The 15,674-nt window shown below is 39.5% G+C and overlaps 1 protein-coding gene across 16 annotated transcripts in view; it reads right to left on the reverse strand.

Moving 5' to 3' along the window:
- The window catches only part of RABGAP1L (RAB GTPase activating protein 1 like), an 815,258-nt gene that overhangs the window by 119,755 nt on the left and 679,829 nt on the right, over positions 1-15,674 (reverse strand). Inside the window, exon 1 of one of the 16 annotated variants that reach the window (XM_031012370.3) lies at positions 1,850-2,129. The exons of 13 other annotated variants lie outside the window; for them this stretch is intronic. The gene's annotated coding sequence lies outside the window, so the exon portion shown is untranslated. Of the gene's footprint in view, positions 1-644; positions 1,152-1,849; positions 2,130-15,674 lie in introns of those variants that run through there. 2 more of the 16 variants (XM_055366299.2, XM_031012378.3) reach the window with 2 other exon arrangements.

The following is a 15,674-nucleotide window of genomic DNA, read 5'->3' on the forward strand; positions in this document are numbered from 1 at the left end:
TCATGACACTGCAGTACTTACTATGAGAAATATTCTTTGTTAGAACTAGAAATTAATTTGGCAAGTTTGTCTAAAATCAAAAGAAATAAGTTGAAATAAAACACTTCAACCAGTTGAAATGTTTAGTCTTCATTACCAACAGCAGGATTATGTTACCTAAATTTGTTTGCTTTTCAGAAAACAAAACTCAGAATGAGATCTATAGTGTTATTTTCCCATGTTTTCCGAAAGTATTTTTTTCATCTACATTAACATGATTACATGTTTAACACCTTGTCCCATTTAAATGTAATTAGTAGAGTTTTACAACTGCTATAGCATTCTAGTTTATAAGAGCACAAGGAAGGAGGGAAAAGCACCTTATTGCTAGGAAACAAGCAAATCTAATAAGGTTATTTAAACAAAAAAATGCAATATTTTAAATAAATCCACACGATTAAAACAGCTTCAAACTGTGTTTGACCCTTGTTGGAGTCAGTAAAGCATTTTTACTTCATTTTTGTTCTACAGTGCTGCTTTGTCTGTTAAGCATTATTTTCGTTAACATTTTTTTCCTGCACATTTATCCTGACGCTGACTAACCAGGTAAAAATTAAATGATAATCAGGAGACAAGGCATTATAAGGTGTCCAGGCAGTTCATACCTTTTAAACTCCTTATCTTTTCAGAAGTACTTTAAAAGATACTGTGAACCTCTTCATGCATTCACCAGCACCAGAAGATTTCAGATTATCTTGCAACATTTTCTAGATGTGAAAGCAATTCCTCTTGCTTTCATATTTTTCTTTGCTATTCAGTGACTCAGAGCTTCCACACATGGATATCTGAATAAGGTGCACTGACAAAGACACCTGTTGTGGAAGGTAAAGAAAGTACTTCCCACAATGCCTTACTCCCTGCTGGCAACCACCCAGGGGCAAACAAGAGTTATAACCGCAGTTCAGCAGCGCCTATGCACCCTGGGAGAGAGCATTCAGCGTAACCATAGGTAATCTTCTTGGTTACGAAGAACCCTTATAACCCAAAAGAAAAGGACCAGAAAAAACAGTTTTAAATAGCACCTAGAGGTGCTGTACATTAAACTCATAAAACATTTACGGCATCAGGCTATAAGCACGCAAAAACTTTTTTAGAAAAATAATCAAAGGCTTTAAAAATAGTTTAAGTTTACATACACAGAAACTAATAACTTCAAATAATTCAGTCCTTTTAGAATTCTACACAGGTTCTTAGATAAATGTTTTTAAAAGCTTCTATAATTTATAACCTTCAACAGATTGTTCTAATTAGCCACAGTGACTAGAATTATTAATAACATGTCATTTCTAAACCCAAGTGGTCCTCTATTGTAGCTGCAGTGCACAGATTTTCTTGAGCAAGGACACTCTAAGTTTGATTTGCAATCTTCACCTTTTGTCACCCTTAAAATGTTCCTTAAAGTTTACTTTACTTTTCAGAGTCTGGGAAGGAAAAATTCAAGGTTTCGTTTCCCCTTATTAAGTGTACTATATTTGTGGTTCCAACGAAAAACATACTCTTTGAAAACTGATGATTAGAGAAACTGTCACTCTACCGTCATTTTCTCCAGTCTCAGAAATAACAGCTACACCAATACCCTCCAAAACTTCAGAAGCTATTGTACACAGTCCTGTCTACGAACTCTTGTTTTACCATCCCCCCAACCCATCGATTCCCTGGGTTGTTTACACCTGAGTGTCTGCAGTTATCGCCTTCACACCACGCAACTGCATTGGGAAAAAAAAAAAAAAAAAAGAAGGCAGTGGTGTGGAGAATTACCTGAGATCAAGGGCTGTGGTGTGGACAAATACCATTTGCTGCTAAAACTTACCAGGAGAAGAGTATCAAACAGGCAACAGAAACCAGCCACACTCCCGGTAACCAAATAGATGGTCCTCAGTTCAAGCAGGAACTAGCTAGCTGTCTGTCCCCGGGCAAGTCATTTAACTTCGCTAGGTTTCAGTTTCCTCATGGTCATGTAAATTGAGAGGGAGAGAATAGATTCCTGGTTTCCACAGGGGTATAGAAAGTCAAAAGCAACGTGTCCTATTCCTATTTCCTCCTATCAAATAGGTTTATTTGATAGAAGATATCAAATAGGTTTATTTGATAGAACCTATCAAATAGGTTTATTAGGTTTATAAACCCTTTCTGGATCTTATTAAGAAAATGTTTATGAATAAAATATCTCCAATGATTTTTAAATGTTGTTCTGAGATTTTACACTGAAAGAGTATTCCATACTAGTAGCTAATTTTGTCCCAACAGTCATCCTCCTAGAACTGTTCTTTTTAACAAAAGCATACCTGGGTCATACTATGAGTCAAATAAACCATCTATTCTCAAGTGTCAAATTTAGAGACAGCCGAAACAAAAATCAAGAAAAGCTTGAATAAGATGTGGCTATTTTTCTATTGTGTTCTCTCCAATGCAGCAAAGTAGTTTCATTATGGGAGTAGCATTTTTTTATACATCAGTCAAAGCAGCAAGTATAAAAATTATCTCACCTCACCGGGCACAGTGGCTCACACCTGTAATCCCAGCACTTTAGGAGGCCGAGGTGGGTGGATCACAAGGTCAGGAGTTCGAGACCAGCCTGGCCAATACGGTGAAACCCCACCTCTACTAAAAATACAAAAATTAGCCAGGCGTGGTGGCGCACGCCTGTAGACCCAGCTACTCAGGAGGCTGAAGCAGAATCGCTTGAACCCGGGAGGCAGGGGTTGCAGTGAGCCAAGATTGTGCCACTGAACTCCAGCCTGGGCGACAGAGGGAGAATTCTATCTCGGAAAAAAAAAAAAAATTATCTCAACTCAGGAGAGTAGCAGTCAAGACCTTTTTCCTATATCTCATATTCTACTTGTTGAATATTCTCATCACGTCACCCATAAAATCAAGATCAGACGGAAAGACAAAACAACTACAAGAGAAATATGGCTTAGGCCAGACACGGTGGCTCATGCCTGTAATCCCAGCACTTTTGGAGGCCAAGGTGGGTGGATCACGAGGTCAGGAGTTGGAGACCAGCCTGGCCAACACGGTGAAACCCCGTCGCTAATAAAAATACAAAAAAATTAGCCGGGCATGGTGGTGTGTGCCTGTAGTCCCAGCTACTCTGGAGGCTGAGGCAGGAGAATCGCTTGAACCCAGGAGGCAGAGGTTGCAGTGAGCCAAGATTGCACCACTGCACTCCAGCCTGGGCGACAGAGTGAAACTCTGTCTCAAAGAAAAAAAAAAAAGAAATATGGTTTAGAGGGCAGAAAGGTCTTCTGCAACCCTCATATAGATGGGTAGCACCCTGGAGAAACTGTTCCTCCTGCATGACTGGCCCTCCTCTAATCTTTCATGAACATTCTTCCAGATGTTCCTAGGTAACTCTATGCAAACATTCACAAAGTATACATGACTCAATGTTAAGGATCTCCAAAATGACAAAATGTTCAGTGTTCACAGTGAGATAAATAACTATAAGAAAGGCTGGTTGTGGTGGCTCACACCCATAATCCCGGGAGGCTGAGGGAAGAGGACTGCTTGAGCCCAGTATTATAAAACCAGCCTGGGCAACATAGTGAGACTACATCTTTACAAAAAATTGAAAAATCAGCCAGGCATGGTAGCAAGTTCCCGTAGTCTCAGCTATTTGCGGGGAACCCAGGAGGTTCAGGCTACAGTGAACTGCAATTGTGCCACTACACTCCAGCCTGGGTGATAGAATAAGACGCTGAATCTTAAAAAAAAAAAAAAATAGAACTATAAGAAAGATAAAATTCTATAAATACATTCTTAATTACAGAAAATCAATATTCCAAGCAGGTTTCTATCTACTCTTAGCAGTGTACATTACAAAGCCCATGTGCTCTAAGTGAGGTAACAAAAGAGAAAATATGAATGAGAAACCATAGAAATATCAGAAGAAAGCTTTTCAGAATTTGTATTTCAGAATAGTCTAGTTTTTACAATGGGAAAAGAACAAGTAAAAGATAAGTAAACTTGTTCTCTTTAAAATTATGCAAAGGTAAATAAAGAACACCATTATTCTTGTGTTGAATACCAGCCATTCAGCTCATTATCTTTCCTATCTCTCCTAGCAGTTGCTAGGAAAATTCAAAACCTCAGAAAGCAGATTGTTCAAAAAAAGAAAAAAAAAACCTAGCATTAAACTAAAAAAAGAAAAACCAGTGGGACATAAATACTTGCTTAACAGGTATGCTGGGTATCTTGCTGCCTCATTTGCAACTCACCACAAAGAATGAGGGTGAGGTAGATTCCAGACTATGAAAGAATAGATGCAACTCTTTAACAATTCAGCTTTTTACCTCATTTGAAACTAAAATCCACCGCCATCACATTCACATTAAATTTTACCTAACCAAAAGTAAATGTTTCAAGTGCTTGTAAGCATTCACCGATATTTGTTATCACTCAAAATGAAGAGTTTCATACTTACCTGAAAACATGAGTAATGCTTCACTTTGTCTCATTTTGAGCAGAGTGCACAACTGAATTCTAATTACAAATAACGATACATTAATTTCTAAAGCATTCAAATAATTATTTAAAACATTTCACTAACAATCAAATGAAATGAAACCATTTCACATGATATTCGTTTTTTCATAAGATCACAGGGTAGGTTTAGGGAACAGCAATAGGATTTCATGCAAGTGCCCATTTCTCTCAAGTTTTTCTCCCAGCCTGGATAACTCCCTTTCCAATGGGACCTCACTTGCCTGCATTATGTTATATACTGGCAGCTTGCAGCAGGGCACTTGGTTAAATCCTGCAGTTAAAACTTGACAAGTTTGATGGTATGTGAATTAAATCTTTATTTATTTTAAAAAAGCAACTCAGGCCAGGTGTGGTGGCTCATGCCTGTAATCTCAGCACTTTGGGAGGCCAAGGCAGGCAGATCACGCTGTCAGGAGTTCGAGACCAGCTTGGCCAACATGGTGAAACCCCGTCCCTACTAAAAGTACAAAAATTATCTGGGCGTGGTGGCACATGCCTGTAATCCCAGCTACTCAGCAGCCTGAGGCAGGAGAATCAGCTGAGATCGCGCCACTGCACTCCAGCCTAGGCGACAGAGCAAGACTCTGTTTCAAAACAAAAAAACAAACAAACAAAAAAACTCAATATTTACTAAATGCTTATAATGTGCATAAGGGAGATTACAGATTTTGTAATCTAGTAATACAAATAATCTATAACAATGAATATTTACTAAAAATGTTATAATAGGCTGGGCGTGGTGGCTCATGCCTGTAATCTCAGCACTTTGGGAGGCTGAGGTGGGTGGATCACGAGGTCAGGAGATGGAGACCATCCTGGCTAACACGGTGAAACCCCATCTCTACTAAAAATATAAAAAAAATTAGCCAGGCATTGTGGCAGGCGCCTGTAGTCCCAGCTACTCAGGAGGCTGAGGCAGGAGAATGGCGTGAGCCCGGGAGGTGGAGCTTGCAGTAAGCTAAGATTGCACCACTGCACTCCAGCCTGGGCAACAGAGCGAGACTCCATCTCAAAAAAAAAAAAAAAAAAAGAAGTTATAATAGTGGCAGCTAATATTTAGTAAGTATTCACTACGTCCTAAACACAAAATCTCATTTCATCTTCACTGTAAATCAATAAACTAGATACCATAATTATTCCTTTTTTGTAGATCATTAAAATATGGAGAAGTTTTGTGATTTGACTCGATACCTACAGCTAGAAATAGAGCTGCTAGGATTAAAAAACAGGTGTGTCTGTTTCTAGTGTACAAGCTAAAGGATAAGGAAGTAGGCAAACATATACCAGAATTAGCCATGTGCCAAACACTGCTGTTTCTCAAACACTGATGTCTCCTTCATACACATACATAGGTTACAGACTATAAAAAAAGCTATGTCTGTCATGTAATACAATAATTAGTGATATAGGACTGTAATAGAATGAAGTCCCTCTGCAGATGGGGAAGCCTTCATGGAAAAGATGGATTGAATTTAGATAGGCAAAGTGAAATAATTTTTTACAGGGAAAAATGAATTTAGAATGACCAGAGTGGTAAACTGATACTGGACACAGCAGAAGTTACAAAGGCAGATTTAAATTAGCCTATGGTAATTTGCAAATATCAGGTCAACAAATTAGGCCAAAGCCAGTCATTGAAGATTACTAAATTCCTGCCTTTCTAGCTTCCATTTATGCCATTAGAGAAAGGAAATGTGGGCTCCAGAATTTAGAATAACCTGGTTTGATACTGGGCTCTACCACTCACTGGCTATGTGACTGTCTTAGTCTGTTTGGGCTGCTACTAGAATAAAATACCACAGACTGGATAACTTATACACAACAGAAATTTATTTATCACATTTCTGGAGTGTGGAAGATTAAGGTGCTGGCAGATTTGGTGTCTGGTGGGAGCGTGTTTTCTAGTCACAGGCAGAGGTCTTCTCTCTGTGTCCTTACATGGTAGAATGAGGAAGGGGTCTCCTTGGAGTTTTTTTTATAAGGGCACTAATCTCATTCAAGAGAACTTAACCCTCATGATCTAATCACCAGTCAAAGATCCCGTCTCTTAATATCATCACATTTGGGTATTTCAACATGTGAATTTTGGGGGGAAACAAACATTCAGTCTATAGCAGTGACCATGAGCAAATTACATACGTTGTCTCACTCCTTGGTTTTCTCATCTATATTAGTCCATTTTCACACTGCTATGAAGAAAAACCCCAAGACTGGGTAATTTATAAAGGAAAGAGTTTTAATTGACTCACAGTTCTACATGGCTGGAGAGGCCTTGGGAAACTTACAATCATGGCGGAAGGTGAAGGGGAAGCAAGGACCTTCTTCACATGGCGGCAGGAGAGAGAAGGGAAAGCAGGGGAAATGCCAGATGCTTATAAAACCATCAGATCTTGTGAGAACTCACTCAGGATCACAAGAACAGCATGGTGAGTGCTGTTCCACTCACCTCCCATGATCCACTCCCCCATGATCCACTCACCTCCCTCCCTGGACATGTGGGGATTACAATTTGAGATGATATTTGGGCAGGGACACAGAGCCAAACCATGTTATCATCCACAAAATGAGAAAATAGTAACAATGCAGTGAGGTACCTGACTCTGGAAAGCATTTGATTGATGTGGTTGTTATTATCAATATTAACAAAAATGATGTACAGGGGGCAAAACTATTTGATGAAAACTAAAGAGAAGATGGAATTGTAACCTTTAGATGGGGCAGGGAGTGAGGTTCTCAGTATACGAGAACACAACCAATGCCTCCATTTTTTTTTTTTTTCGTATTTCCTTGTCCAGGAGAGATGAATAACAGTGTCATACAATTTCAATCCTCTACCAATTTTCCATAAACAACTAAATCTTTCTGGACGCTGATTTATTTGGGAGTAATTTGGTAATTTACATGAAGTCCTTCTGTTAGAAATGACTGAGACAGGTTAGTGGAGGTGAAGTCTTGATAGCGAGGCCTGGGTGGGGCGGTGGGGCACAATCTCCTACAGTTTGCTGCCCTCTCCGGTTTCCTGACTACAATGCAAACAGAATTTAATCAATTACCTCTCATTAAACTGAACAACTATGAGAAGAACAGGGAAAAAAGAGCATTTGTTATATAATGATATTAATCTATTGTAACCTGATCAACAAAACACCATTACTATGGGCTATCATGTGAAAATAAATAATCCTTCTTCATAACTATATTACAATAAGGTTTTCCACAGTTCATTTTTATCTTGAGTCAAAAGAAATACCCTGTGCAATGGCTTAGAGTAGCAGCTAACTCAGAAACTAAGAACTGACCAAGAAACCACTTCACTTCAAAGATGTCAACTAAGTTTCCATCAGAGGTAAATGGGGAAGGGGGAGAGAAATAACACATATTTAAAACCTACTGTGCTAGGGAGGAGCCATAATTTCATTATCTCTTTTAGGTCTTACACAATACTTTGTAGCAAATTATCCCAATTTTACAGAAGAGATACTTGCTCTAAGAGTTTAAGCAATTTACGCTGGGTGCCATGGAAATCATGCCTGTAATCCCAGCACTTTGGCAGGCTAAGGTGGGTGAATCGCCTGAGGTCAGGAGTTCGAGACCAGCCTGGCCAACATGGTGAAACCTCATCTCTAATAAAAATACAAAAAAAAATTAGCTGGTCATGGTGGTGGGTGCCTACAGTCCTAGCTACTCGGGAGGCTGAGGCTTAACCCCAGGCGGCAGAGGCTGCGGTGAGCAGAGATCGTGCTACTGCACTCCACCCTGGGCGACGGAGCAAGACTCCATCAAAAAAAAAGAGTTTAAGCAATTTAAAGTCACACTACTTCGGCTGGGCTCAGTGGCTCATGCCTGTAATCCCAGCACTTTGGGAGGCCGAGACGGGAGGATCACCTGAGATCAGGAGTTTGAGACCAGCCTGAACAACATGGTGAAACCCCATCTCTACTAAAAATACAAAAATTAGTCAGCCTGGTGGCATGCACCTGTAATCCCAGCTACTTGGGAGGCTAAGGGAGGAGAATTGCTTGAACTCAGGAGGTGGAGGTTGCAGTGAGCTGAGATCACGTCACTGCAGTCCAGCCTGGGTGACAGAGCAAGACTCTGTCTCAAATAAATAAATAAGTCACACTACTACTAAATGAGAGTTATGATTAAACCCAAACATGTGATTACAAAGGCTCAGGTTTTTTCCCACCTACATCAGGTTTGTCACAAATGAAAGCAAGAGAAAAGACAGGAGATTCAATTCGCTTTTGAATAGCCCATTTAGAAATCCTGAAATAGAAGTTTTAAAATTTCTAATGGTAGACTCTATATTTCTCTTATCTTAGTATTTTGCTCTTAATGTTGTATCCTTATATAACAAAAATATGGGCTGAAAACTTATACTGCATCCAACAGTATCTATCTATCTATCTTTTTTTTTTTGGCGCGATCTCGGCCCACTGCAACCTCCACCTCCCGGGTTCAAGCATTTCTCCTGCCTCAGCTTCCCAAGCAGCTGGGACTATAGGCGCACACCACCACACCCGGCTAATTTTTGTATTTTTAGTAAAGACAAGGTTTCACCATGTTGGCCAGGCTGATCTTGAACTCCTGACCTCGTGATCCGGCCGCCTCAGCCTCCCAACATGCTGGGATTACAGGCGTGAGCCACCATGGCTGGCTATCTATCATTTTTGAGACAGGGTTTCTCTCTGTTGCCCAGGCTGGAGTGCAGTGATGCATTTACAGCTCACTGCAGCCCCAGCCTCCTGGGTTCAAGTGATCCTCCCACCTCAGCTTCCACAGTAATTGGGACTACAAGTGCCACCACTCCCAGCTAATTTTTAAATTAAAAAAAAAAAAATTTTTTTTTTTGAGACAGGGGTCTCACTATTGTCCAGGGTGGAGTGCAGTGGCACGATCACAGCTCACTGTGGCCTCGACCTTCCAGGCTCAGGTAATCCTCCTCTCTCAGTCTCCCAAGTAGCTGGAACTACAGGCATGCACTACCAAGCCTGGCTAATTTTTTGTATTTTTAGTAGAGAACGGGTTTCACCATGTTGCCCAGGCTGGTCTCGAATTTACGAACTCAAGCCATTCACCCACCTCAGCTTCCCAAAGTGCTGGGATTACAGGTGTGAGCCACCATGCCTGGCCTGTAGTAGTATTTATTATATAAGGCATTCGCAAATATGAGGAGAAAGAAGACTGAAGGCAATTTATCAATTCCTCCTCAAGTTACTGATGAATGCAATACACATTAACAGACTGCTATAATAGAAAATATCATGTGAATTGAGGCAACATTCTTGTCAGCGATGGCTTCCATGATGTAAAAATTGGCTTTATGTATGCTTTAAGAGCAATAGTAAATTGCTTAATGGTCTAAAATAAAATAATAAAAAGATTTTCATAATTCTAAAACAGCTGTCATAGTGGTGGCAGTGGCAATGCCCAGAACATTCTAATTTCATTCATTTGAATGACAGTTTATTTTTTATGTTAAATCTAAAATATGTTTTTATATTTCTATAGATAGATATAGAGGGAAAGATGAGAGAAGGAGAAAAAATAAATGTTATGGTTGAAGTTTAAACTCTTTGAATATTGGCAGGCTGGCATATCTCTCTCTCTCTCTCTCTCTCTCTCTCCCTCCCTCCCTCCCTCTCCCCTCCTCTCCTTCACTCTCTCTCAAACATACATATCTCTTAAAAATCATTTTTGTCCTAAACTATTTGGCAGATATTGTCTTTGTATCAGATAACTTACTAAGTATGAATCTTTAAACTTCACTCTAGTTATCCTACATTGTTCTCTTTGTACAGTGGTTGACAATGCAAATGAGATATGAGCACAGTCGAGATGTGAACATGATACATACAGTCTTACCAATTGCAGTTTATAAATAAGCTCTATATTAGTCAATTGTAGATGAAATGTTCTATTATTTATAGTTACTATAGCTACTAATAATCTAATATTTCCTTTTTTAAAAAGTTACAGGTTCTTGCTATGTTGCCCAGGCCAGACTTGAATTCCTGGGCTAAGCAATCTTCTCACTGCAGCTCCCGAGTGGGTGGGACCACAGGCACAAGTTACTGTGCCTGGCAATATTGCTTTAAATACACTTTATTTTATGATAGGGTAATGTCTTACTGAAGATACTCCATTAAAACAAAAAAAATCTCTGATATCTATAGAGGATAATTAATCATTACACAAAACGATATCTTAGGAGTTCTTGCCTGTGAAAGAAAATATGCTATAAATTTGCGCAAAGCCTCTCTGCAAGATAGAATTCTAAAGCAGCCATTTTGCAAAGGAGCTTCATTCTGAGACAAAAGTAACTCTTTGAAAGCACAGTTTCTCTTTAATGTAGACTCGCTTAACACTATTAATATAAGTTGCCTGTGTTCTTTTTTGAGAGGGAGTCTTGTTATGTCACCCACACTGGAATGCAGTGGCACCATCTCGGCTCACTGCAACCTCCACCTCCCGGGTTCAAATAATCCCCTGCCTCAGCCTCCCAAGTAGCTGGGATTACAGGCATGTGCCATCATGCCCAACTATGTGTTCTTTTTACCGCTAATATTTTTGTGCAAGTGGCACGTGGTCTTCTTTTATTTATTTATTTACTTTTTTTGAGACAGGGTCTCACTCTGTCACCCAGGCTGGAGTGCAGTGGTGCAATCTCTTGGCTTACGGCAGCCTCAAACTTCCCGGGCTTCGGTGATCCTCCCACCTCAGCCTCCCAAGTAGCTGGGACCACAGGTGTGTGCCACCACATCCAGCTAATTTTTGTAGGTTTTGTAGAGACAGGGTTTGGCAATGTTGTCTGGGCTGGTCTCAAACCCTTGAGCTCTGGCGGTCCTCTCCCCAGGCTTCCCAAAGTGCTGAGATTACAGGAGTGAGCCACCACACTAGCCTGATGCAAATGGTCTTTAATGTCTCAACACCACAGAATGCAAAGGGTGCAGTAAGAAAATTTGCTGGTATTTTGTTTTTACTTCAGGGCAGTTGAACAGAAACACAGTTGATATGGTTTGGCTGTGTCCCCAGACAAAGTCTCATATTGAATTGTAATCCAAATTGTAATTCCCATATGTTGGGGGAGGGACCTCATGGGAGGTGACCAGATCATGGGGGTGGTTCCCCCATGCTGTTCTTGTGATAGTGAGTGAATTCTCATGAGAACTGATGGTTTTAGAAGGGGCTTTTCCCCATTTTGCTTGCATTCTTCTCTTTCCTGCCACCATGTGAAGAAGAACATGTTTGCTTCCCCTTCTGCAGTAATTGTAAGTTTCCTGAGGCCTCCCCAGCCATGCTGAACTGTGAGTCAATTAAACATCTTTCCTTTATAAATTAACCAGTCTCTGTTATGTCTTTATTAGCAGCGTGAGAATGAACTAATATAAGAGTGAAGAAAATAGGTCTGAGATTTGGATAATAATACAGCTTTATATGTCATAGTGGGGAGACTTAACCTCAGACAAGTAAACACACCAAGGCTAAATTAAGTATGACAGGACATTGCAAAATGACAGCACTACTCATACCCTCAAACCTTAGAAAACCCTTAGCTCAGATGACGCTTCTGAGATACTTCTGGGTCAAACAACCAAAAGTAAAACCATCACGTATAGGTAATAGCAACGACTTCAATTTAATTTCTAAATTCCTTCTCCTAAAACCTTAATGTATTTCCTCTAAAATAATTAGCTTACCATTAAAAAGAAATATTATAGAATTCTGTATCCAGTGAATTAGAAAACTTTTTTTTTCTGTGACAGAGTCTTGCTCTGTTGCCAAGGCTGGAGTGCAGTGGCACGATCTTGGCTCACTGCAACCTCTGCCTCCTGGGTTCAAGCAATTCTCCTGCCTCAGTCTCCCGAGTAGCTAGGATTATAGGCACACACCACCACTCCCGGCTAATTTTTGTATTCTTAGTAGCAACAGGGTTTCACCATGTTGGCCAGGCTGGTCTCGAACTCTTGACCTCATGATCTGCCTGCCTTGGCCTCCTAAAGTGCTGGGATTACAGGTGTGAGCCACCGTGCCTGGCCAGAAAACATTTCTTTTTTTTTTTTTTTTTAAGACGGAGTCTCGCTCTGTCACCCAGACTGGAGTGCAGTGGCATGATCTCGGCTCACTGCAAGCTCCGCCTCCCGGGTTCACACCATTCTCCTGCCTCAGCCTCCCGAGTAGCTGGGACTACAGGCGTCCGCCACCATGCCTGGCTAATTTTTTGTCTTTTTAGTAGACACGGGGTTTCACCATGTTAGCCAGGATGGTCTCGATCTCCTGACCTCGTGATCCGCCCGCCTCGGCCTCCAAAAGTGCTGGGATTACAGGCATGAGCCACTGTGCCCGGCCCAGAAAACATTTCTTAACTCAGCAAATATCATTGATAGGGTATTCTGTTAGAAAAGATTAACTAAAGTAAATGACAAATACAGCAATGCTACTAAGAGGTTGAAGGAAGAAAAAAGAAGTTCCCGTTAAATATACTGTTTTTCTTTCTTTTTTTTTTTTTTGCTACAAACAACTCACGTACAAATTAATTATAAAAATGCAGGCCAGGCACAGTGGCTCACCCCTGTAATCCCAGCACTTTGGGACGCCGAGGTGGGTGGATCATTTGAGGTCAGGAGTTCGAGATCAGCCTGGCCAAGATGGTGAAACCCCATCTCTACTAAAAATACAAAAATTTGCCAGGCATGGTAGGTGCGCCTGTAGTCCCAGCTACTTGGGAAGCTGAGGCAGGAGAATCACTTGAATCCAGGTGGCAGAGGTTGCAGTGAGCCGAGATCGAGCTACTGCACTCCAACCTGGGCGACACAGCAAGACTCCATTTAAAAAAAAAGAAAAGAATTAATCATAAAAATGCAGAAATCCGAAGAAATACCAAAGTGAAACAACTTCCTCTTGGATTTGATGGTTAATACACAAATATATAAATTTAAAATAAGTAAATCCTTCAAGCCTTTACTAGATACCTAGGTCTATTAGTTATCTAGGCAGTTGCTAAGCAACGTCCTCTTCCGTAGGGCTAAAGTGCATGAAATTAGCAGGTTTTCAGGAAAAGATAAATTGAATGAAAAATTAGGGAACAGCCAAAAGGAAAAAGCATTAACTTGCTAATTAGGCTGTAAGAGAGGTTTAGTGACTTTTAGCAATAGTTTTTATGCATTTCGTTTTCTACTAGCACCAAATGAGATGGGTACTTTAACACATTAATATCTTAATTTTATCAAAACAGTGATCATTATACCCACTTCTACACTTAAAAACTTAATTATATAATTAAGGTATTGGATCAGGATAACTGGGGTATCCTGATCCAATGCCCCAATTACTACTACTAACAATGATCTCCATAGATCCCTTTCTCTAACAGTACTGTTTTTCAAATCACCAGTTTCAGGGTATGTCACACCCCTGGGTTTGTGCTTAAAAAAATTTTGTTGTAACATGAAATCAGTAAAGATACAGCTTCATGATGCTGCTTAGAAACTACTAGATCTCTCTTTGACAAGGGCACCAAGGAGAATACACAATGGGGAAAGGATAGTCCCTCCAATAAACGGTGCTGGAAAAACTGGATCTCCACATGCAAGAGAATGAAACTGGACCCTTATCTTATACCATAACAAACATTAACGTGAAATATTTAAAGACTTAAATTTAAGACCTGAAATCACAAAACTCCTAGAAGAAAACTTAAGGGAAAAACTCCTTTACACTCATTTTGGCAATGATTTTTTGACACAAGCACAGGCAATAAAAGCAAAAATAAACACGTAGGACTACATCAAACTAAAAAGCTCTGCACAGCAAAGGAAACAGTCAACAAAATGAAAATGCAACCTAGAAAATGGAAGAAAATATTTCCAAACTATATATCTCATGAGGGATTAATATCCAAAATATTTAAAGAATTCATATAACTCAACGGCAAAACACCAAATAACCCAATTTAAAAATGGCCAAAGGACCTGAATAGATATTTTCCCAAAGAAGTCATAAATACAGCCAGCAAGTATATGAAAAGGTGCTCAACATCATTAATCATTAGGGAAATACAAATCAAAACCATGAAATATTACCTGATACCTGTTAGGATGGCCATTATTTAAAAAAAAAGAGATAACAATTGTTAGTGAGGATATGGAGAAAAGAGAACCTTTATACACTTTTGGTGGAAATGTAAATCGGCCCAGTTACTATGAAGAATAGTACAGAGGATCTTCAAATATAAAAAATGGAACTACTGCAGCAATCCAACTTCTGGGTATGTAACCAAAGGTAATGAAATCAGCATAGTATCTCGAAGAGATATTTGCACTCCTACATTCGCTGCAGAATTATTCATAATGACCAAGATATAGAAATAACCTAAGCATCTGTTGATGGATGAATGGATACAAAAAAGGTGGTATATATATTTACATTTATAGATATACATAATAGAATATTATTCAGTCATAAAAAAGAAGGAAATCTTGCCCTTCATGACAACATGGATGAAGCTGGAAGACATTATGCTAAGTGAAATAAGCCAGACACAGAAAGACAAATATTATATGACTTCAGTTACAGATGGAATCTAAAAATGTCAAACTCACAGAAGCAGAGAGTAGAATGGTGGTTGCTCCTTGTCGGGGGATAAGATAGACAGAGAGATGTTGCTCAAAGGGCCCAAATTTCAGTTATAAGATGACAAAGTTCTGAGGATCTAATATACAGTATGGTGACTACAAGTTAATGATACTCTACTGTATATTGAAGTTTGGTAAGGGAGTTGCAGATTTGCTAGATCATAAGTGTTCCCACCACACACATACACACACACACACACACATTAACTATATGGGGTATTGGATGTGTTAATTAGCTTGACTGTGGTAATTATTTCACAATGTATGCATCATGTTATACACCTTAAATATAAATAATTTTTATTTGTCATTTATATCTCAATAAGGTTGGGAAGGAAAGAAACTATTAGATCCCTAAAAACTTTGTTCTTTACTATAAGCATTTTGGAATAACTTTTTTTTGCAGATCTTACTATATCAATTCAATAAGTAAAGAAGAATGTTGTTTAATCTACTGGGTATAACAATGGAAACCATTAAAAAGGAAATAGGCAAATAACCGAAGGGAAA

This window comes from Gorilla gorilla, chromosome 1 (assembly GCF_029281585.2).
Source record: "Gorilla gorilla gorilla isolate KB3781 chromosome 1, NHGRI_mGorGor1-v2.1_pri, whole genome shotgun sequence".
NCBI classification, from domain to species: Eukaryota; Metazoa; Chordata; class Mammalia; order Primates; family Hominidae; genus Gorilla; species Gorilla gorilla.